The sequence below is a fragment of the Manis javanica genome, chromosome 1, assembly GCF_040802235.1.
Source record: "Manis javanica isolate MJ-LG chromosome 1, MJ_LKY, whole genome shotgun sequence".
Classification (NCBI taxonomy): Eukaryota; Metazoa; Chordata; class Mammalia; order Pholidota; family Manidae; genus Manis; species Manis javanica.
The window spans coordinates 135,192,051-135,216,305 of NC_133156.1; the positions used below are offsets into that span (position 1 = coordinate 135,192,051).

At 35.1% G+C, this 24,255-nt stretch overlaps 1 protein-coding gene across 2 annotated transcripts in view; it reads left to right on the forward strand.

Annotated features, from left to right (window-relative positions):
* Positions 1-24,255, forward strand: part of CDH18 (cadherin 18) — a 1,048,863-nt gene that overhangs the window by 172,288 nt on the left and 852,320 nt on the right. The window lies entirely within an intron of this gene.

Genomic DNA, 24,255 nt, shown 5'->3' on the forward strand with positions numbered 1-24,255 from the left:
TCTGAATAATTCTATTCAATGTTAACTTTGCTTTATCTTTTCTGTGAATGTCAGCAGAATTGAGCCTGGGTTGAGGTGGTCTGGGTGTAGTGATGGGGGCACAGATTGCTGAGTCAGCCAGATCTTGCTTTTGATATAAAATATTCAAAAGTAGGATGTGGATTTTTGGTACAGTGATGGGGGGTTGACAACTGGGATCTGTAGATTTGTAGAACATTCCAAACTGAGGGAACAACATGTGAAAAAGCACTGAGGTAGAAAGAGGCACAATACATCTAAAGACTTAAAGATGGCTACCATGAAAAGCGAGGGCTGAGGAGTAAGAAAACCCAAGGTGTAGAGGCTGAAGATTAATGTGTACTTTAGAATCTAGCCTGACAGCAGCGGATAGCTACCAGCTTGTTTGATCATGGGTGATACAGTATCAGTGTGAATTTCTAAAATGCCACTTTGGCAAAAGTGAGGAAATTGGTTAGAGAGAGATGAAAGTGGATGCAAGACTAAAAGTAGGAGTCTAACTCTAGCAATACCCTCAACAACAATTCATTTATACCTGTCCTTAATATCTGTTATTTAAATCCCACAGTAATGGAGTTCTAGCATTATCTCACTTTGAGGAAATAGGCTTCAAATGTAAAATACCCTACCTAAATTCTCTTAAATACAGTGATGTCCAGGTAATAGAGTCCAGATATAGTTCCAGATAACTTACCCAAAGGCAAAAAACAAAAAAAAATTCAAAATTGATTATTTTCTTCAATACTATGGGGTAGCACTAATAAGAAAGTAGACAAATATGAGAAAAATCTCTAAAATTTCTGTTATATATTATAACATTGGTAGAAATCTATATTCATTATTATGCTTACAAATAATATTTCACAAGAATTATTATTTTTGTGTTTGTGTGTGATCACCACACAACTCTTTTAATTGAAACTATTGCTGTTTTCTAGCAGGCTTGATTTCCAAACCTCATACATGACCATTTCATTTATTTTTTTTCATTTATTTGTAAAGCTCATTGTACTTTTTACAAAACCTAAATCTTTGCTCTTTCGGCCAAGACATCTCTGTTTCAGAAGGCCATATGACTTTAATGTGTAAAGCACAGATTACAGTTAGACACTTTCAGCTGATGTCCAGTCCTGTGAGCTTGCAAAACTTATTTATTTATCTTCTCTATGCTTGTTTCCTCATATGTACAAGGAAGTTATCGATATCAACTTCTTCATTTAAATGGATCATGTATGTAAAGTGCTTTAGAACATGCCTGGGACATGTGCTTTCTAAATTCTGGCTATTAACAGTTATTCTGGCTGTTGACAAAATAGAAGCCCTCCTCACAGTTCTATCACCAAAGCTTCAAACCTACACTCACATGCACCTCTTTTCCCATTGTTCCTCTCTTATCTGGAGAAGGAATTCCTTCTGTCAAATGCCTGTGTGTCCTTTGTCCTCAAGACTCCCATCACCTCTCTTGTTCTCCGTCTCCTTTCCTTTGGGAATCTAAAGCTCATTGCACTCTCTTGCACTCTACTGAATCTCTTTCCATTAACATGTGAGCACGCTTATTATCTTCCATCTTAAAATGAGCAAGACATACTCTTTACATTCTCTAGTTATCTTCTTTTTTCTTTGTTCCTCATTACAGGCACATTTCTAGAAAGAACTTTTAGCACAGTATTCTCCATGCTCTTGAATCCCAGTTGAAAATTCTGTCACTCCAATCAGGCTTCGTTATGTACCACTTATGAAAACATACTCTTTTCCATCTTGCCACACACAAAGACATGAGTTGCCAAGAGCTCCACATTCTGGAGATCAGCAAATACGTATCTAGACCTTACCTTTTGTCTGGTCTCCATGCTCACTTAAAAGCTGTCTAACTGACTTGGAAAGTTGTCTCAGACCTATCAAGCTTATGCAATAGTGAACTGCTGTTCCATACTCTACCTCTGGCTTCTACCCCACAGATTGTTCTATCACACAGTTGTCCAAGAAAGATCCCAGTCATCATTCCTTTTTCTCTTTTCCTCACCATAGCTCTCTTCCATCTCCCACCTTTACAGGGTTCTTTGGAAAGGATCTTTCCCCTATTTACTCCTCAGAATATAATCCCCTTCTTAACTCTGCTTCTTCCCCCTTCATCTAGACCAGAATAATCTGTTGCATAGACTGATGGCATAGTCTTCCAATTCATATCACCCACTGCTTTCATAACCCTCCCAAAACATTCTCCACAAAGTTGCCAGGGTCACTTTCTGAACATATGCATCTGAGTTTGACAATCTCCTGTATCTATCACAACAGTGGTTTGCTGTACATAAACTTCATGTGTGACTTTTCAACCTTTATACTCAACACATAGTATGGCAACCACTACAAGCAGATATTATTTGAGTGATTGAATGAGTGATTTCAATTATTTTAAAATCACCATTAGGAGTAAGACTGTCATGGTTCCCGAATGCTGGATATAAATCCCAGTTCTTTAAACTACTAGCTGATTCAGTTCTTTGGGTTTCATTTCCCTCATCTAAAGTAAGAACAGTAAAAATGGCATAGAGCTGGTAAAAGAACAGTATGTTAAAGGATACAATCCCATTAGAATGATGCTTGTTACATAGGATGATGGTAACAATGATAATGATAATGACAAACTAACTTATCTAGATATAAAATTTTTATCCATGTTATCTTAAAAAGGGACAGCATTACACATGAGAGAATCTTTGAAGCCTGTATATCTCTAGAAATAAAAGGCACTAATAATAACTGGAATTTACATATTCAAAGGATATTTAATACATTTTAAATAATTTTCATAAATTGTTCTAGTGCATTTATTGGTTTCTTGCTCCTAACACCAAATGATCTGTAAATCTGTGATGACCACATGGTTCATTAAAAACTAGATAAGCAGAGAGAACAAGCAGCTCTTGGCAACTCATGCACGGAAGAGAGTGGCCTAGTCCTGGGCAAGGACTTTGAAAACAGAAACAAGCAGTTGCTTTAATTAGCCAGCTCTCTTCATAATTCCACTGCACTGAATTCCTTTTCACAGTGGAACAGAGGCACACTGGGGGTTGGTATTAGCCATCCGAAAAGACAGCGTCGTGACATCACATTTCACATTAAATGAAACAAATGAAGGAAACTGGTATCTGACTTTGGAAACTAGCATTTTCTGAAAAAAGAACAATTTTCATTTGCAAAGATGTCAAGTGGATTGTCCTTTTCCTTTTTATTGAGATAACATCATTTATCTGTCTAAATTTTATTTCTTTCTTTTCGCTGGTTGCAATTAGCGTGGGATATTTATACTGACATTTGAGAGACAAATGTTGCCAGCTTCTCTCTCTTTTTTTTCCCTGTGTATAACAGCCAATATAATTTGGATTCAATTCAATAGAGGCTACATCTCCCTTTTATTTTAGCCATTTAAACTTACATTAGGGTTTAAAAGACTGTCATTACTCCCCCAACCTCCATCCAAAGGAAGAAAAAAATCAGTTTTCTGGAATTTCTATAGCTCTTTTTGGTTTCCATAGCAGTCAAGGGCAAGCTGAGAAGGAGGGGAAAAAAATGATTTATTTCCAACTCTAGCAAAAGTGGAGTCCCAAGATAAAAGAAAATGCCAGGCATAATGAGAGAAAGAAAGGGAGAGGGAAAAAAAAAGTCCTATAGGTCCCTCCTGCATGTGACCTTTGTTCTGAAAATTCAAAGACTAATAAATTGTAAGAGAACATAGGACATCATCTGTGTCCATGCAGCTCTATCTGTTGCTTGACGAGGGATCTGAGTGACAATACACAGATGGAGGGCAATGAATTTATGGGATTATGTGCCAGCTCCCAGGATAGGGCTTGAAATGTGCACTAGCTGTTGGCTCTGGAATCAGGGTTTTGTTTGCTCTAATGCCAGTACTACATGCTCACACTCTGCTTTTTGTGCCAAAGTTAGATGCTCAAATTTGAAAGTTGAAATTTATCAAGTTTTAGCACTGCTTCTCCAAAGCCAAATGATAATGGTATGAAAAAGTACATTTTTTTTTACATCAATTTGAAAGTAGATCTGTCACATTAAAATGAATTCACTCTCCTCAAAAAATTCAGATAGGAAACATTTCCCTGTCAATGAGCTCATCTAGAAGATGCTAGAAAGCCTTTTCTGTCTACTTTTGTTTTCCACTTCAAATTCCTCTGACTTTCACATTTAGGTATATATTCATTTTCTCTGTCCTCAACATTATTCATATCCCTCGATCTTAAGAACTGTTATAACACAAATAATAATTCTTTCAAAGAAATTAAATTAGTGACCTTATTTAATGAAACAGTCTCCAGCTAACTTTTAAAAATGTAATTTTTTCCATTGTAAGCTACAACTTTACTATTCCATTTCATCCTGGGGGCATAAAATTATTTTTCATTTCATGATACCCAAGCTTTTATCCATCATTTTCTGGATCCATTATGCTCATAATATAAAAGGCCATAGAAACTCCCAATATTCTCTGTAATAAGAACGGCTTCTAAATGCTTACATATTACACTCCTGAAGCCCTTATCTCTGTCAGCAATGCTCATTCCCTTGTTGCACCAATATAAAATGTGCTTCTGCCCTGACTCCACCCCAGACCAATTAAATCATAGTCTGTGAAGCTAGGCCATAGATGTCAATGGTTTTTAAAGCTCCCAGTTGATTCGGTGTGCAGTCGGAGTTGAGAGCACTCTGCTATGTAAAGGGATATTCTGTTTTTATGGAAGCAAAGCAAAGATGTTTTAAGGAAATACAACCAAGTAATGAGCAATCCTTAATCAGTGAATCTAAAACAAGAGAATATGTATAACCTTACTCGTCACTTGCCAATCTTTGTCAAGATGAGAATTAAAGATGCTATAGATTCACCAGATTTTTTTGTTTTTACTTTACTTTGCATTTTTTAGTATATTTTTCAGAGAACTGTTAACATATAATCAATATTAGTAGTATAGGACTTATTTGTACGTAGAAAGGGAATGTGAGTACTGTCCTATAAACTCTGTACACACAACTTTGTTACTCAAAAATGAACTACAAAACACCCTCTCTGCCTGTTGTGCAAACAAGAGCAAACGGAAACAGCGCGGGCCAGAGCTCTGCTGGAGAAACTTCACCGGGAACTTAGAACAGCAGAGGAAAGTGGGTCCTCACCGCCCTTTGAGGGACATCAGGCAGAGCTCTAGCACTATCATTTCAGACTGAGAGTGAGTGTCTTCTCTTGAGCTGTAGGCTTGTTAAACTGCACAAATAGGGAAGTTTAGACCTTTTCTGGTATGATCAGGGCAATGACACAAAAGCAGTTATGACATGGGGGAAGATTGGCTGTAACCCTATCCTGAGAGCCCAGTGTGAATTATTCTGTATAATACTAACCTCTCTGTTGGTATGATCAAGCACTTGGATCCAATCCTTGTGGTCACTATTATATGATCTGACAAAATAGGGGCAGTGCTTCCTATGTAGCATTCATAGAGCCTGGGATTCAGCTTTTGGCCAAGATTGACTGCATTAAACCCAAGGCCACTGCCAGCTTTTGCCCCAGAGCTTTACTAGGGGTCAACTATTTTTCTGGAAGGCTCACTAGTAGGAGATCAATCTTGGATAAGCTCATCACCCAGTCTGCTCTCATCAAAGGACAGCATTGCACCCATTGTGTTAGTAGCCCATACTGCTCATGAGAGCTGTTAAACTAATTATTGGCATCCTGAGAGATGCTAGATGCTGGCTCTGTGTGGCTGGGCCTCACCATGGTGGTGCAGACTCTGCATAGCTGAAACTGATAAAGAAGAGCAGTCTTTAAGAAAAGCTTGTGCACAAGCATTGCTTGAAGTTATAGCAAGGATGGTATTCTAGGTGAATCAGTACCTACCATGCTCCACATGTACTGCCATTCCCAGGTATCCCAAATTATCTGGAGGAAGAAGAGCCATTCAGCACTGCTTTCTCAGCCACAGGTACTAGTCTGATACCTTCTACCTAGTAGGCATTAAAATAAAACACATGGACTTAGTGAAATAATAGCCAATATTTACTGGGCACTTAACATGTGTCAGAAACCATTCTAAGTGTTTACATTTAACGGCCCATTGCTCTTCATGACAACTCTGTGGAAGACTTATTAGGATTATTCCATTTATTAGAGGAGGAAATTGAAGCAGTGAGGTAAAGTCCCTAGCCAAAGATCATGAAATGAGGCCAAGCTTGATTTCAGATCATGTTGTCTGCATCCAGACTCTCCACTACTGCTAGTCACAGGCATGATTGAATTACATTTGGTGGCTGAAGAATTGTTGAGGGACACTAGTAATAGGAAGAAAACTAGTTAGGGTGTTACTGCAATAGTTAATGTGACTTAGATGAGGATATGTCATCAGAACAAGAAAGTATGCAGATACAAGAGATATTTATTTAGGAGGTTGAACCAGCAAGAATTGCTAATTGTGTGGTTGTGGTGGGCAGGAAGGAAGGACATATTGATCACTGTCCTTGGTTTTCTATCTTATGAAATGAAATACGGAGCACTGAAGGCAGTGTGTGCAGTGTGGGTCTGGAAGATCATGAACTGAGCTTTGGACATGATAAATTTGACAGGACTATGATAGTTCAATTGGAGTAATCTAGCAGGTTATTATATATGTTATTTACACTTCCTTTGATCATCATGGTAAAAAAGAAAGTTGCTTTGGCTGGAGTTTTGAATTGGGTATTCAGTGAAGCTATGGGAGGCAAATAATTTACAGAAAAAAAAAGACAGAGAAGAGGGATTTAGAGCGCATTCTACACAGAAGATCAGGCATCAAGTTATCCTAACTACCAACCAGAGTTAATGAGGTCACTGCAGATATTCTTTAATAGATTTTATAAGCCTTCTTCAGTTTTAGGAAGACGCTAGTCTATCCTTAGGAAACATTCCCAGGTACCATTGTATCACTAGCTACTAATTTATTCTTTCTAAAACCTTTAATGTTCACGTTTCATATGACAGTATGTCTCCCCAAATGACATTCTGCTTGAGTATTCATATTGTTAAAACTATTATAAAATTCTCATTAAAGTGGTTACATAGTACATATTATGGGGAGCATTAATCATTGCAGGAATAAGGCTACATAAACTGATAGGGATATGGTATAGATAACAAATATTGGATGTCCAAACATAATAATTCTCCAATATTTAGTGTTTTAAAGACATTGAATTGAGAATATGAAAGCATGTGTTCTAATGTCTAAACTGCTTCTAAAGTCCCTTAGAGAAGATAGTTTCTTTCTTTTATTTTCCATTTTTTCACAAAGTCCATGAATTTTCTGTTTAAGGGCTTAACAGTTCTCTGAAATATGTATCTCCACATGTAAATTATGTATCTTTATGCAATGTCTTTGTTCTGCTTTCAGTTTTCTTTAAAGGTAAATAATTGAACCAGATGATTCATAGAAATTTTTTTAGGTCTCACTATTATTCTTTATTTCAGCATGTGTGTGTGTGTGTGTGTGTGTGTGTGCCCACACTTGCACACACACACACACACACACATACACACACATATAAGTCTCATTCTTGTTTTCTCTCCTACCACTTTCATTTAGATGATTAGATTAACTGCCAATTATTTACTGAAGTTCCAAAATTTTTTGTTGCAGGAAACACTGAAAAGAATAACAACAACAAAAAAATTGTGAGGAGCAGATACAGTACTAGCCCATGTGGTTTTATGGTGGAAACATGATCAAGGGGAGGCTGCCCTACATTCCAAATAATCTGGCTTCTATTATGTTCACTAGCAACTGGAATAATACAGGCTAGAAAGGATAATGGCCTTAACTATGTGTTGTGAATAAAGAAAAGGTGGCACTGGAAGATTATTTTGGATGTCGAATAGAGAGCCTCCCCTTGATCACGTTTCCACCGCAAAACTGCACAGGCTAGTACTGTAACTTCTTTAATGGGCCATACCTCTTTATTTTGAGAGAATAGAACAAGATAATGGAATCTTGAAGGCACTAGGAAACCTGGATCCTGCCCTTAGGATCAAATATAAAGTCAAATATACTGTCAAATATAAAGCCGCATCACGTTTGTAAAGTTACTTAATCTTTTGGAATCTTATTTGGAAAAAAGTCTTTATATTGGTCACAGCTTGCTCGAATTTGCTAGCTAGGCCAGTCGTTGGTCTCCATCCTAGGCTGCTTGCACTCTGCCCCCACTGCATGCTCTCTGCTTGCTGCCTGCCCCTTCTGGGAGGAACTCCATTGGCAGGTCCTTGGTGACTGGCAGATGGCAGACCAATTGCATACCAGGAATGGAGGGGAAGAGAGAACGGCCATTTTCTCTCCACCTCTTGCCCCAGAGGCTGCCAGACGCTGCTGTGGTGAACACCTGTTGATATGTAAATGAACTAAGACTTAACAGGAGAGTCTGGAAATTCTGTAGTTTACCCCACAAGAAGACAAATACTGCAGATCATAGAAAATAATGGCATCCCCTTCACCATGGGGATGTCTCTAGGAACAAGTAAAAGGCAGCACAGGCAGCTACAGTTTGAACATAGAACAGAGAAGCGTCCCACCCTAAGCCCATAGGACTGTAACTGCGCTTGCCCGGCCGTCTTTATTCCCTTCGCACCTTCTTTTGCCTTGTACTTCTTACTAAAGTCCAACTCTAATTCAGTCCAGCAATTTTTTTCCAATCCTAAGTGGAGAAAGTAGAATACAAAGGAATTTCTGGGTTCAAGGGAACACTTTGGGATAAAGATAAAAATTTACAATATTCAATACAGACTTGGTAGTTGACTAGAAGGACAATAAAGTTCCTTCTCCAGGTCTGTATTTCTTCTTCAGACTTTTATTTCTGATTTCTTGCCAGGAATCACTATGGATTGTTCCACAGACATTTCAAACCCAATGTGCTTAAAAAAGGAACTCATAATCTTTTCTCCTAGTACGCATACGCACTTCCTTCTTTATTCTTTGCTGATGTTGTGTCCATCTACCAAACCCAAGTAGCCATCTACTAATTTAGGACCAGATCAAAGGAAATGACTGAAGTTTGCTATTTGGGAAAGTTTGAGTAAGAGGGAAAGAGAGGACAATAATTTTGGAGGTGAGTATTTATTCAGAAGCTTCCCTGGCACTGTAACAATTGTGTCTCTGATTATTCTTCCTTCTCATTAATTTATCATCTAAAACTCTTTTCCATTGTTTCAGTTCCATTTAGCATTAGAAATCATGCTCCAGTGTACTGTGTATTCTGTGCTTGCTTATTTATGCTTCTGTTTTGCTGTAAGCTTATTATGACTATATATATATATTTCTCTAAACTGAGTCATGTCTCTAGACCAAACAAGAAAATTCAAGTTAATGTAAATATTTATGATTTCTTTCTAATTTAACCACATTCTTTGATATTTATTTGTTAATTTACCTTTGGGGAAAAATACATAGGTACATTTTCCTTATTTATTGGATTATCAAATATGCAAAATTGGTATAAATGACACATTATTTATTTCCCTCATACTACTGGTATATAGTCAATAAAAATCATCTTTGTGTGAGCTACATTTTACTAAATATTTTGTTGGTATTTTTTCTTATTGTAATTTATTCTAGTACTGTTTATTTAGCATATACTATAAACCATATATCAAATTTTTCTCATTCAATCTAGTTTGAGCACAACATAAATAACCTTAAATAATGCACCACAAAATACTTTGAAAATGCTCAGCTAAATGAATAAGAAAAACTATATACTGATAAGCTTAATAATGAACTAGACACTATAAATTCGGTATTAAAAGCCAAAATACACCAATTTAAGGCTTTTTTCAATATATTTGCTTTCCCAATTAGTTCTATGAGTTTAATATAAAATCAAGGTGATGTAGTTACTGTTCTCAGTACATGACAGGGAAATATTTGCAAATTAAACCACATTCTTAGCAAAGATAGGCACTCTCAATATACTTATCACCCACTTCCCTGGTTCCTGTAAGAACACATATGAAATCTATGAATAATTAGCTTAATATCTTATAAAACTTAGCAATAATCAAGTTGATAACATTAAATTTGATCATATACTTAATGTAAGAAGACATTATTTAGCATCTTTTTAAATTTAAAATGGCTTCTTTCTTGTAAATTGTTCTTTAGTAACTAATGTATTCATTTTCTAGTTCTGAGTTCTACATACAGACATAATGTCTTCTGTACTGTTTTAGCACAAACCACTTTTGGAGTGTTTTATTCAGTTTCATACTAAAGTCTTTCTTTTGAATTGATAATATCAAAAACTTAGACATATTTGTTTTAAGAATTTCTCTACTCTCTTCTATTAGTTCAGACTTATAATTCTTTAAATATATATATTTATGTGAACTTTGAAGTTGCTTAGTACCCATTGTGTGCTAATCTATTAAAATAAGTGCACTCATGGTTAGATACTCCACGATGATTTAAAGCATTATGTTTGTGAATATATATCTTAGATTTAAAATTCATATGGGTAAGAGGACAAGTGAAAGCTTTGCAGTTCTTGCTCTGTATTTCCTAATTAAAAAAAAAGTTCAATAGAGGTCTAGAAAGAAACTTTAGCTATATAAAATGTAAATTAAGAACAACAGCAATAATAATAATGTAGCTTTCAAAGCATTCGTCTCTTAAAAACTATACTGAGAGATAGAAATATGATGTTAGCATATTTAATCTGTTAATTGTGTCATCTTGAATACATGCCCAACTGCTCTGCTAAAGGATAAAACCAGGCTTTATGTTATTGCTAGGATTCAGTTATAAGGGATATTCCACCCAAATTAGAGAGACATTATATGCACTATCTTATTAAAAAATCTTGCCATTTGGCACCTAAGCCCTGAGGCAGAATTCCAATCAAATTGTAAGTAGGAATGATGCCAACCTAACAGCTGAGCTGAAGGTGCCAATGCCAAGAGACCACGTTCACATATCATATGTGTTTACTTAGGGCAGGATTCCCAGTTATAAATCTTCAAACATGTTCAGAAAAATTGGGCCAACATGAAGAGGTTGCTCCATCTTTAATCCATCTAGAGCAACGATTAACCTTGAATTTATTTTTAGAGATGCAATTGAGCCACAAGGGTCTGTTATCCTTTTAAGCAAGAGCAAAACTATGTAGTTCTGGATGTAGGCATTTCATCTCTCAATCCTTACTCTGTTGTTTACCTCATGGTTTATTATAGTTACAACAATTTAAATATCATTAATTCAAAATTTCTATTTATTGCACTCATGCTAAACTACTGTTTATTAATGATAAATCAGCAGAACACATAGGATAGATTTTTATAGGATATGATTACTACTTTCCTCCAAATTCCCACAATATTCACCAAAAACTGTAAGGCCACAAGTAACCTATATCTTATGAGATAGTAAAAATTAGTATTTCACTGGATCATTTTATCTACAGATGACTATCGATAAAAAGTGTGCAAGGAGTAAGTTGCATTTTATTTTGAGAGATTCAATTTTATGGTTCTTAAAAGATTTGAAGTTACTTTTTCAATATATGTAACAGAATGTTTTAGAGAAAACTGTTGAAGAATTACTGTGTTTACTAAAATGGACTAACATTTATTCATTGTTGAAGTTTAATGGATGTATAATAACACCTGCTGAGAATAAGTTTGACTCACAATGGTAGTTAAAACATTTAGACAGTCTTGTTCTCACATAGTTTAGCAAAGGACAGAGGCACAAAGTTCAAAGAATGATAAGTATTTAAAAGCCACAGTTTCTGAAGAAAATATTACTAGGAAGAATATCATTCCTTTAGCTGTTTATGATTTTGTGGGCTCTCAAAAGGCAAAAATGCTACAAAAATAAAGCTCCCAAATGCTTTATATTCTGTATGAGAGCCAAATTATAATCTCTAAATAGTTTTCCTACATTGCCTAAACATAAGAGGCAGTTCTTATGAAAAGTTTAGTGACTATGTTAAGTAAGCAAATTATGCTACTTACAGGAATATCAACATATATATCCACAAAGGAAAATGGTTAATGAATCACTCTAAATCAGATAGCATGCTTAAAAATGCAAATGTTTTGTGAAATTTGTATAAGTGCATTAAAATGTGCAAGTGCATTAAAATGAGGTCACACAAAATGTGTAGTATTGAAATACTTTTTACACTTAAAAATGTACTGTGACCATCTTATAATTTAAAAAGTCAATTGTGAATTAACAGTATGTTTAGGACATTGAATTAGTTTGCAGTTTTGCACCTTTAAAAATATGACTGGGCAATACAAAAACCTTCCAAAGACATCACAAAAAAAAAAAAAAGAAAACTACACATCAATATCCCTGATGAACATAGATGCAAAAATACTCAACAAAATATTAGCAAACCAAATTCAAATTCATCAAGAGGATCATACATCATGATCAAGTGGATTCATCCCAAGAATGCAAGGATCATGCAACATTCAAGAATCAATCAACATCAGCCACTGTATCAATAAAAAGGACAAAAATCACATGATCATCTCCATAGATGCTAAAAAATATTTGACAAAATTCAGCACCCATTCATGATAAAAACTCTGAACAAAATGGATATAGAGGGCAAGTACCTCAACATAATAAAGGCCATATATGACAAACCCACAGTCAACATCATACTTAACAGTGAAAAGCTGAAAGCTTTTCAATTAAGATCAGGAACAAGACAAGAATGTCCACTCTCCCCACTTTTATTCAACATAGTACTGGAGATCCTAACCACAGCAATCACACAACACAAAGAAATAAAAGGCATCCAGATTGGTAAGGAAGAAGTCAAACTGTCACTGTTTGCAGCTGACATAATATTGTACATAAAAAACTCTAAAGAATACACTCCAAAACTACTAGAACTAATAACTGAATTCAGCAAAGTTGCAGGATTCAAAATTAATACACAGAAATTTGTTGCATTCCTATATACTAATGATGAACTAGAAGAAAGAGAAATCAGGAAAACAATTGCATTTACAACTGCATCAAAAAGAATCCAATACCTAGGAATAAGCCTAACCAAAGAGGCGAAAGACCTATACTTTGAAAACTACAAGACCGTCATGAGAGGAATTAAAAAACACACTGATACATTGAAATGCATCCTGTGATCATGGATAGGAAGAATTAATATTGTCAAAATGGACATATTGCCTAAAGCAATCAACAAATTCAATGTAATCCCTATCAAAATACCAAGAACATTTTTCAACGAACTAGAACAAATAGTTCTAAAATTCATATGGAACCACAAAAGACCCCGAATAGCCAAAGCAATCCTGAGAAGGAAGAATAAAGCAGGGGGGATTACACTCCCCAACTTCAAGCTCTACTACAAAACTGCAGTAATAAATACAATTTGGTACTGGCACAAGAACAGACCCACAGACCAATGGAACAGAATAGAGATACCAGATATTAACCCAAACATATATGGCCAATTAATATATGATAAAAGAGCCACAGATATATAATGAGGAAATAACAGCCTATTCAACAGCTGGTGTTGGCAAAACTGTAGAACTAAATGTAAGACAAAGAAACTGGATTACTATATAACTCCATACACAAAAGTAAACTAAAAATGGATCGAAGACCTGAATATAAGTAGAAAAAACATAGGCAAAAATTTCATGGACATAAACATGAGTGACTTCTTCATGAACATATCTCCCCAGGCAAGGGAAACAAAAGCAAACAATAACAAGTGGGACTATATCAAACTAAAAAGCTTCTGTACAGCAAAGGACATCACCAGTAGAACAAAAAGGCATCCTACAGTATGGGAGAATACATTAATCAATGATATATCTGATAAGGGGTTGACATTCAAAATATATAAAGAGCTCATGCACCTCAGCAACCAATAAGCAAATCATCTGATTAAAAAATGGGCAGAGGATCTGAACAGACACTTCTCCAAAGAAGAAATTCGGATGGCCAACAGGCACATGAAAAGATGCTCCAAATCTCTAATCATCAGAGAAATGCAAATTAAAACCACAATGAGGTATCACCTCACACTCGTTAGTATGGCCAATATCCAAAACACAAGCAGCAACAAGTGTTGGCGAGAATGTGGGGAAAGGGGAACCCTCCTACACTGCTAGTGGGAATGTTAATTAGTTCAACTGTTGTGGAAAACAGTATGGATGTTCCTCAAAAAAATTAAAATAGAAATGCCATTTGACCCATGAATTCCACTCTTAGGAATTTACCCTAAGAATACAGGATCCCAGATTCAAAAAGACATATGCACCCCTGTGTTTATCGCAGCACTATTTACAATAACCAAGAAATGGAAGCAACCTAAATGTCCATCAGTAGATGAATGGATAAAGAAGAGGTGGTACATATATACAATGGAACACTATTCAGCAATAAGAAAGAAACAGATCCTACCATTTGCAACAGCATGGATGGAGCTAGAGGGTATTAGCCCAGTGAAATGAGCCAGGCAGAGAAAGACAAGTGCCAAATGATTTCAGTCATCTGTGTAGTATAACAAAGCAAAAACTGAAGGGACAAAACAGCAGCAGACTCACAGAACCCAAGAATGGACTAATGGTTACCAAAGGGAAAGGGACTGGGGATTTTGGGTGGGGAGGGAGGGAAAAGGGGTGTAAGGGGCATTAGGGTTAGCACTCATATTATAGGGGAGGCAGTATAACACAGAGAAGACATCTTACTATCCTGATGGACAGTGACTGTAATGGGGCATATGATGGCAACTTGATAATGGGGGAATCTAGTAACCAAAATGTTGCTCATGTGATTGTATATTAATGATATCATAATAAGAATAAAAAAATAACTGGGCAACTTCCTTAATAAATAGATTAAAGCACCTGTCAGAAGTTGTCTCAGATTCTGACCCTGTAAGGGTATTGCCTGACCAAATGTTACACATTTTCCTGCGCATTTTGAATTGCCCTCCAGAAAGTTAACTCCAGTAAAATCTCTCATTCACAAATTCATGAGAATGATTGATTTGCCCTGACAAGCAAAAAATGTTAGCTACAGTCAGAACTTTTTATCACTTATGATGTGAGATATAAAGAATGTCATTATTATTTTTTCCTGTGACTATAAGTGACTGAATTATTTGGACTGTATTTCATTGGCCAACTTTATATTATATGAATTCTCCTTTTAATGTAAGCTCCAATGGCAGGTAGTTTATTTTGTTTTGTCTGATTATCTTCAGTACCTAGAACAATGTCTGTGACCTAGGAGGAACTTATCGTTAGCTATTTTGTATTCATTAACAATTTTTGGATTGTCATTTTTTGTTCTTTGTACATTTCTTCTTCTGGGGTATTTGACATATGTGTATGTTGATTTGTGGTATTTTTTATTAGTAAGTTGTTAACTCCTTGTGTGTCATAAAAATAATAGGACACTTTTTTCCCAATTTCCTGAAATGTATATATATACATATACAGCATTCTTGTCTGCCCCTTATTTCTTTTTTTCTTCAATGTTTATTTTTAAATATATATTCTTATATAGCTTCATCTCTTTCTTTCTCTTTAAAGTTCTGTTAAAGCATCTATCATTTTCCTTAGGCTGATGTAATATCACCTTTTTATGTGCCTATATATAGCACATTTATATAATGCCACCCTGATTTGTGTGAAGTAAATTGTTGTATTTTCTCTTATTTCTAACCTGGTACAACACTGTTTATGACTTAGCTCCCTTTTCCTAAGATTAATTTATATATTTATTATATATTTTTATGTTAAAAATATGTGTTAACAATTACATGTTAAATATCTAAGTATGTTTCAGTCCATTTCCCTAGCTCTTGCTCTGTTTCATTGATATGACCATTTTACCCCCAGTTCCATGTGGTTTTAACTCATTTGATAATGTGTTTTAATATCTGATAAAGAAAAGTACTATTGATTTTATCTACATGCTGTCTAAATTATTAAAATTTATAATAAACATTATAAGTGAATTGCACACTTTATTCCATTAAATATGTCTTAAGTCATCTTACCCATGATTTCTTCCATATGCATTTGAGATTTATTTTGAAAGAATTGTTTTTATTTCTCTACTTATTTTTTAAATGAATTTCAATACTTTGGTTAGAATGTAAATGTATTGATATTCCTATTTTAAATCAGTATAGGACACATTCTGCAAATGAAGTATGCTTTGTATTCAGGGTAGAAAGTTAAATCTACGTCTGTTGTACTAGTCAACCTGTAGCATTACCTTAATTTTCACTATTTGGACTGTGAAAGATTTTGAATACTATGTGGCTGCTATCACTCTTGAGCTTCCAACAGTTTCTTATATGAATACTACATTAGAACTAAAGATAAATTCGCCACAAGGTTAGGCTTGCTGCATGCCTATATATATTTAAGTAGAACTCCAGATGCATAAACACTTAGTTATAAACATCTAAAAATAATTTTCCCTTAAAATATTGTTTTCCAATCAAGAAAACATATCATGAGATAGACTTTTTTTCACACAGCAGACATAATCCTAAGCAAAGTTAACAAGCAGTATACACTTTCCGAAGCCTGTTATTTTCAGTCCAGCTGAGAGATCTTAAAAATAATTAAATGTCGATCCAAACAAATGTAACATGTGAATTCACATGTGAAATGCTGCCTGCATATGACTGTGTCATTTCGAAGAAGATATGCCAGGTTTGGAAAGGTTGGAGAAAATGAAACAATCAAGGGCATACAGTACAGTTGCTTTTATAGAAGATGCTATTGGAGTTGCCAGAAGTATATTTGCAGGGAGTGCCAGGTTGCCCTCCCCCATCTTGGACATGTTATGAAGGAAAGGACTCCGGTCCGTGTCACAGGTGAGACAATAGAGACTGAAGTCAAGGAGTCAAAGTAAGTTTTAATATACTCTGCAGAGAATAACAGAGTGGGCCTGCCTATGATAAGACAGGCAGGCGTAGATGCTCATTCTGAGCCTTCTTTTTTGTGGTTTTGGCAGGGCAGAGAGGTCCTTGATTGACAGCTGTCAGCTCTCTAGGCTTGTTCTGATTGGTGAAATGGGGATAAGGGCTGTGCTGTGACTGTGACTCTGATGTTTCATACCTGGGGAGACCCTGGACATTTCCTGAGTCACTCTTGGACCCTGTGGTTTCTTCTGATTAACTCTCTGAGTCATTTCTGCCTTTCTGGCTCTATCTGATCAACTCCCTGAGTCATTTTTGGGGGTCCTTTTCTCCTTTCCATCCCACTTACTCCTGTCTTTCTGCATAACAGACACACACAAAGGACAGTGTCTCAGTCTTATATGACATAACTAATAATGGGGTTACACTTTGTTTTAAACAAGAATCAGCTTTATTGCTGATGAAAGCAGGAAGCTAAAAGTGCTTCAAGTTCTGAAAAAAATAATGATATTTTTTTTAAAGCAAACTGACCAGGGAGTATTCAAGACAAACCTAAACCTTTAATATCGTTGCCAAATCTGTCATTTATAGTAGTCTGGGTTTTCTAAAATGTAAGCTGCAGTAAGGATCTAGAGTACTGGAAAGTTATTTGGGGAAAAGGGAAAGGATCTGGAGAAATCTGGGACAGCCTTTAGACCGTGCTGGGGGTCTGACCTCCTGAAGAAGAGAGGAGAGGAAGGAAGTTCGGCTTGGTTCTAAGAAAATTCTGTCAAGGCTATCAGGCATTCATTGAGCCACTGGCCCCTCTCAGGAGAGTGTTTTCCAGGAATGGTCCATCTTAGTATACCTGTCATGCTCAGTCATTGCCTAGGAGCAGCTGAGGGAAGCTTAACTTCATGCAAATGGGCTCTGGATCTCATAGGGCAGCAACTGGGGCCACTGGTCCATTTTGTAGGTAGTCTGATAGGTGTATTGTCATGGAAACATAATCATTGACCGCCTGTGTTTGTCCTTCCATCCAGAAAGCTACCAGTAATCTCTTCATACATGATTCTTTAATAAAGGATGGATTAAAAAGCCCAGAAGTCAAGTGAGAGAATGGTTATGTGGTGTTGTATGATTAAAATGCAGCCAAAGTGTGAATAATGTAATGAGTAGTTTGGATAAATTTCACATAGATGTATAAAAGAAATATTGAAGCTAAGGAGAATTCCCTCAATTTAAATCAGTTCATTAAAGGTAAAACCTCTTCATATACTTGATAGCAAAGTGCCACTAACCGCTTTTATGTTACATTTAAAATTGCTTCTTTAAATGTATTACTTACAATGTTTTGTTTTTACTGAAGATTTCATACTACCTCAAAAACACTTCTAGAAACTGTATGTTCAAAGTAGATGAGCTGGTTTAACTTCTGATAAAAATCATGTAGTTACACTTTCTTTTCAACAAGAATTCAATTCTATAGCTGATGGAAACAGGAAGCTAAAAGTGCTTCTCCTGAAAAAGAATGATTTTTTTAAAAAAGCAAATTGAGGAACTTGTAAGAGCTTGAGAGTTCTAATCATGGTGGGCAGGTGACTCTTTAAGCTTCCTGTATAGGGGCACTTGGCTAGTTTCATTCCCATTCTCAAGCTCTGTGGGTGAAAGGATGAAAGACACAGGAACTCATAGGGCACTCAGAGTGCCAGAAAAGACCGATTTTAGCTTTGAAGAGCTAGGAAATAGTCACAGAAATGAATCACCTTTGATAAGGTGGAAATGGCTGATTGCTGTGGGATAAGCAATGCCTGAGTCACTCTGTTGCCAAGGGACATCAGGAAGAATGTCTGACTGACAGCCTGGATTCCAGGAGACGCAGAAGAGAATATCCTGATGAAAGACTAAATGCAGATTAGCTTAAAGGAGGACGTTAAGTTAAAAAGGATTGAAAATTGATAGGCTGTGTCTATATATTATTATTTTCTTATTTGAGCTTGTTCTAAGGGAATTACAGTCTATTTTTATAAAAATTTTGAGTTAACTGAATTCACTAATATGTTTTAATTATAACACAGCAAATGGTGCATAGCACCCCATTAATAATTTAAAATATGATAAAATTAGATATCTGTTTTACCAAAACACAATCTCTGAAAGTGCTCACGCTACTAACAGGCACATGTTTGCAAACTGGAATCTAAAACACACCTACCTGGGCACTTAAATGGAGCTATCCAAAGAAAAGGAGGAAAATCAAACCTAAATTCTTAAACAGAGAATATTCTAAAAACTAACTTGTGCTGGAGAAGAACGTATTCCAGAGGAGACATACAAGGCCCAGATAAATCACATTATTCTTGGATATTACATTCTTTCAATGATTAGGGGACAAAAATTAATCAAAGGGGAAATTTACCTTTTTACTATTTGTAGTATATTTAAAGAAAAAAAAAAGGCCATATGAAGGCTTATGTAAGAAGCTTCCTTCCCATTAGTGTTCATAACTAGAGCTATATTTTAGGTGTTTTCCAATTTGTAACTCCAGTTCATTTTACTATAAGATATTTAGCAAAAAGAAAGTCTAAACAATACAAAAGGATACACTGCATCAATAGCATTAATATGAGAAACATTAGGTTCCTATTTGTATATAGATAAATTTTAATATTAAATATAGTTACATGCACTAACCACTCAAATAAATGATAAATGAAGATTTTTGTGCATATTTTTGTTAACTGAATATAGTGGGAAACTGTGGAAAGGGCAGAGGCATGAAGTAACACAGATGTGGAGTGCACTCTATGTATCATGTATTCAATAGCTGGATCCTGTCAAAAGTCTTTATTTTTCTATCGAAGCTTCTACTTGCCATGAATGCTATGGGTGTAATACCATTATTGTAAAAATTGGAGGAAAGAAACCATGTCAATTTTTGAAGCTATAGCCAGTCATGTAGTAAGTATCCAAAATTTTTTCCTTCTATAGTTGAATAAGGTTAAGTGCTCCTTTATAAGCTTATGTTAGAGTCACTGTCTAGTAAATTAAAGCTGCTGAGCTTCAGCTCATGTAACAGGTGAGTTCTAGTTTCTTCCTCTGTCATCGGAGTTTAGGTTGTTTAGGAAAGATTGCTTCAGTGAACTGGTTCAGTTTCTTACTTTCCAGTGCTGCATAAAAATGTGAATTATCATAGCAAAATGACACCAAAAACTGAAGATATTATCTCACTAAATAATCATTTTGTGGCAGCATAACTAGATGGCAGGTCACAGTCACAGAGTATTACATTACACAATGGGCTTTCATATCATGGTCGTTGTAGTTTGACACTACTAAATCTTATATTTCATTTGCCAAAATTGTATTTTCTATATATCAGCTGGTCAAAAAAAAATAGTTTGAGCTGTTGCATAGTGATATTGTCCAGACGGCATAGATCTCACAAAGTGTGCAATATTGGAAATAAAAAAGATATGCAGAAGTAATTAGATGTGCTAAAAAAGTAAAATCTTCAGCTTCAGTCAAATGGTCTATGCTTCATCTCTTCAGACACTTCAAGCAGAAATTCCCTTTCCAAAAAGCCAGATGTTGTATCAGTTATATACACAGCTTTAATGAAGACTCAGAAATTTATAGATGAAGGATTTGTCTTTGTAACCTCACTTTAATCCTTAAATAAATGACAGGCCATTGTTGCTAATACTGAAAATAAATATCTGCTAGGAAAACATGTCACATGCTTTGTATTCATTCATCAGCAAATATTGACTGGAGATGTCATACATGCTAGACACAAGTCTAAGCACTTGAGACATCAGTGAACATAACAGACAAGATCTGTACCCTCATAAGAGCTCAGATTCTAGTAGAGAGAGGCAGAAAAATAACAAAAGTACAATATACACACACATATGTACAAACATACAATAATTTAAGGTACTTACATAATACCTTGGAGGGGTTAAAGGTCAAGGAAAGAGTGAAATTTGTGTTGGAGTTGCAGTTTTAAATAGAATGGTCTGGAAAAGCCTCATTAAGTAATTGATGTCTGAGCAAAGACTTGATAGAAATCATCTTGAAAAGTTCTCCTTTTTTACTTTTGCAAATTGAAATGGTTTAAAAGTCTTTTGAGAGAGTCTAAGTTTCCTTTCAGTCCTTTACTCTCATCTTAGATAAGCTAAAATTTGCAAAGTAAGTGTACCTATAAGCCTAATAATATTCTCTGTATGGCTCAGGTAAATAGTTTAGTTTTGAAAATTATCAATTCTTGTTCTTATTTCCTTTTTTCCAAATTCTAAGCCACTTACTTATACCTCATTCTACTGTCAACCTAGGGTTCTGAAATATCTGCCTCCAGAGGGTCTATAAATAATCATATAGATTCAAAAAGTGATCTCTTTATAAAGCTAAACCCATAGAAGTCCTGAAATTTGGCAATGTCAACTTGGCAATGCACAAGGAATACCCATGATATGAAAGCCTGCAACAGACAGTCCATGATTGGTTTTGTATATATTGGCAAACTAAGGAGACATCATAACAAAATATAAGTACCTTTATAAAGTGGTAATGATTTTGTTAGCCTTGATGATCAGAAAACAGAATACAGTTTACCTGAGGAAAGTGAATTTTTTTCTGTTTTCATACTTTGCTAGCAACAATATTGGGAATAAAAATCATTGAGCCTTTGATTACCCTGGACTAAATTAAACTTCAGAAAATGTATGTATTAAACATTACTGATTATTTCATTTTTATTTGTTTTTCATTGTTTATGTCTAAAAAAAGTCTGATTCTGCCTTTAATGTATAACCAATAAGAGATATGACTATGAGATGTATGTTTCAACTTAAAAATAAATTCTTTTCTGTCAGGAGAATCAACATAAGAAGGGATCAGTAAACAAGGAGATGCCTAAATGGGTCCTTGTCTTGTCCTTTGAAAACTATTTATCTAAGTATAAAAACTTTGCATAAGAGCTCAGTCTTTCCTTTGGGGCCAGACTATTTCATCTCCTGGGTTGGGTGAACTGTGTTGGAAGGGTATGTCAGGCTTGCCTGTGTGACTTGGTCATCTGTGGCACTTCCTTTAAAACTATGAAAACCATTGCACATTGTGCTATATTTGAAAATGTATTAATGTAATTTTACATACCTCAATTTTAAGCCTTATTATCTTGGCTCTAGCTAATTTCTTCTTAAAGGATCAGAAATTGAGTTGAAAATATGCCCTACTATTTGTTCTATGCTAATAGTTGCCTAAAATAATTTCTTCTTTGCTTTGAGAAAATGTATCCTGACATATCTTTTGAAAATCAGGTATCTGCAATGGAGTGTTACATATGAAAGAATAACATCTATTAAGTTTATAGATGAACAGTAAAATTATTATATCTTTTAATCTTTGTATACTCCCAATGCTTGATATGCTGATAGTACACTTTTTCATGTCTTTACTTACTATGAATACACATGACCCAAGAATTTCTCTTCAATAATCTACTGTTTTATCTTTTATCCGGGCATTTGAACTCTAATGCCTGCTGGATCACTTTCTTTCATCAATAAGATGAAAAGATTTTCCACATATTATTTTCAATTTAAAAAATAAGCCAGTATTTTCTGAATATTAGAGGCAAAAAAGGCAGAGATTCCATTGCATTAAATGAGTTCTGCACGTGCATCAGGGATGCACAGTGCCTATGAGCTTGATCACTTTTTACTAAAATTTGACATTTTGTCTTGAGAAAAGCAGAACAGAGTGTATAAAACTTATACCCGGTGTAGTGCAGATTGGTGTGGATGTCGTAAAATTCCAGTGATAATAAGTGGAAGTAAAAAGAAATTTAAAATGACCTTTAGTAGTTATTTTTTGCTCCTTATGACACCACCAAACCATTACTTCTACCCCTTTTTATGGCACAAGTTATGAAATTGCACTATAAAAATATCAACCTTTAAGTACTCTTCATTTTTTTGATAATTACATGATAGCTAATTTCAGTGCTTATTATTTTCCTTTAAAAGTTAACATCTCCAAAACAGAATGAAACATTAATAGAGATCATATATCTTCTGAAAAATAATTCTGTAGTACTCATTTAAAGAAAAATATATAGGGGTTCTGAACTTTTTATCAGAAAAAGTAAAAGCTGCAGGGAATGTGTAAGACGTGAGTTTCTGTTTCATTTTTGTTTGTTTTTTGAGGATGATGGGCTTTGAGGAAAAATGGTTTCCATCCCCTCTGCTTACAGAGGAAGAGGCCTGTAAAAGCATGTCAGATCGAATGTTCTCTAAAAAGTCATGTCTGGTTCAAAGGTTCTTGAGCACATTTCGCATTCGTGTTTCCTATCTTTGTCACAGCAACAAATGATCTCCCTGCCCACGCATGCTGTCAAACAGTCTCACCCTTAACATAACCAGCACAAACTGACAAGGAAGAGAAAACACGTTTTTTGCCTGGTTGTCAGTAGGCACTAAAACTTGCTAATCTTGCATTAAACACTGATGATTTTTAAACAAACCTACATTTGTATTGTCTCTTGCATTGTAATTGTCTAGAAGGCAAATAGTTGTCTACATGTTTGTCTTTGAATGTTGCAATTTAGCGATTAATAGATGTATTTTTTGTTAATGAGTATGTTGTTCCATGCTATATAATCTCATTTCATATCCATGCATGCTTGAGAGGAGAGTTAGATGAAGGAAAAAGATTATGCAAGTTGTTTATAGTCATACATTTATTAGTAGATCTGGACTAGATGGGGAGGGGGTCATGTTTTCATCATTAAACAGTAAAACACTTTTGTTCAGGGAAAGAGCTGGTAATACATAAGTTTATTCATGATACTTATCATCATTTAGTATTATACCTAATTTTTTTCAACATAAAAAGATCCTTGTTTACAAATCTTATAGACAGTGTACCTCAGCTTTTTTCATTTCTAAGATGGGGATTTGAAAAAAGTGAATGTAATCGCTTTTTAAAATATTATTTCATAATGTAAAGTAGTATGCAAATGGAAATTGCTATTAGTATCTTTTTTTTGTAAGTCTGTTTTAATGTTCCCCCTGCATATTTTTTCAGTAACTTGGTTACACACTTTAATTCTCATATGTTTGATGAGCAAATATTTACTGATATTCTGCTATGTTCTGGAGACTCTTCTGAGAGCTGGTAACACAGCAGTGAACAACACAAACAAAAATGCCTGTCCATTTTAGTGGCAAGTCTCAGAAAGTAATTGAAGAAATACGTTGAAGCGTGCATATACCAGATGATGATTAGAAAGATAAAGAA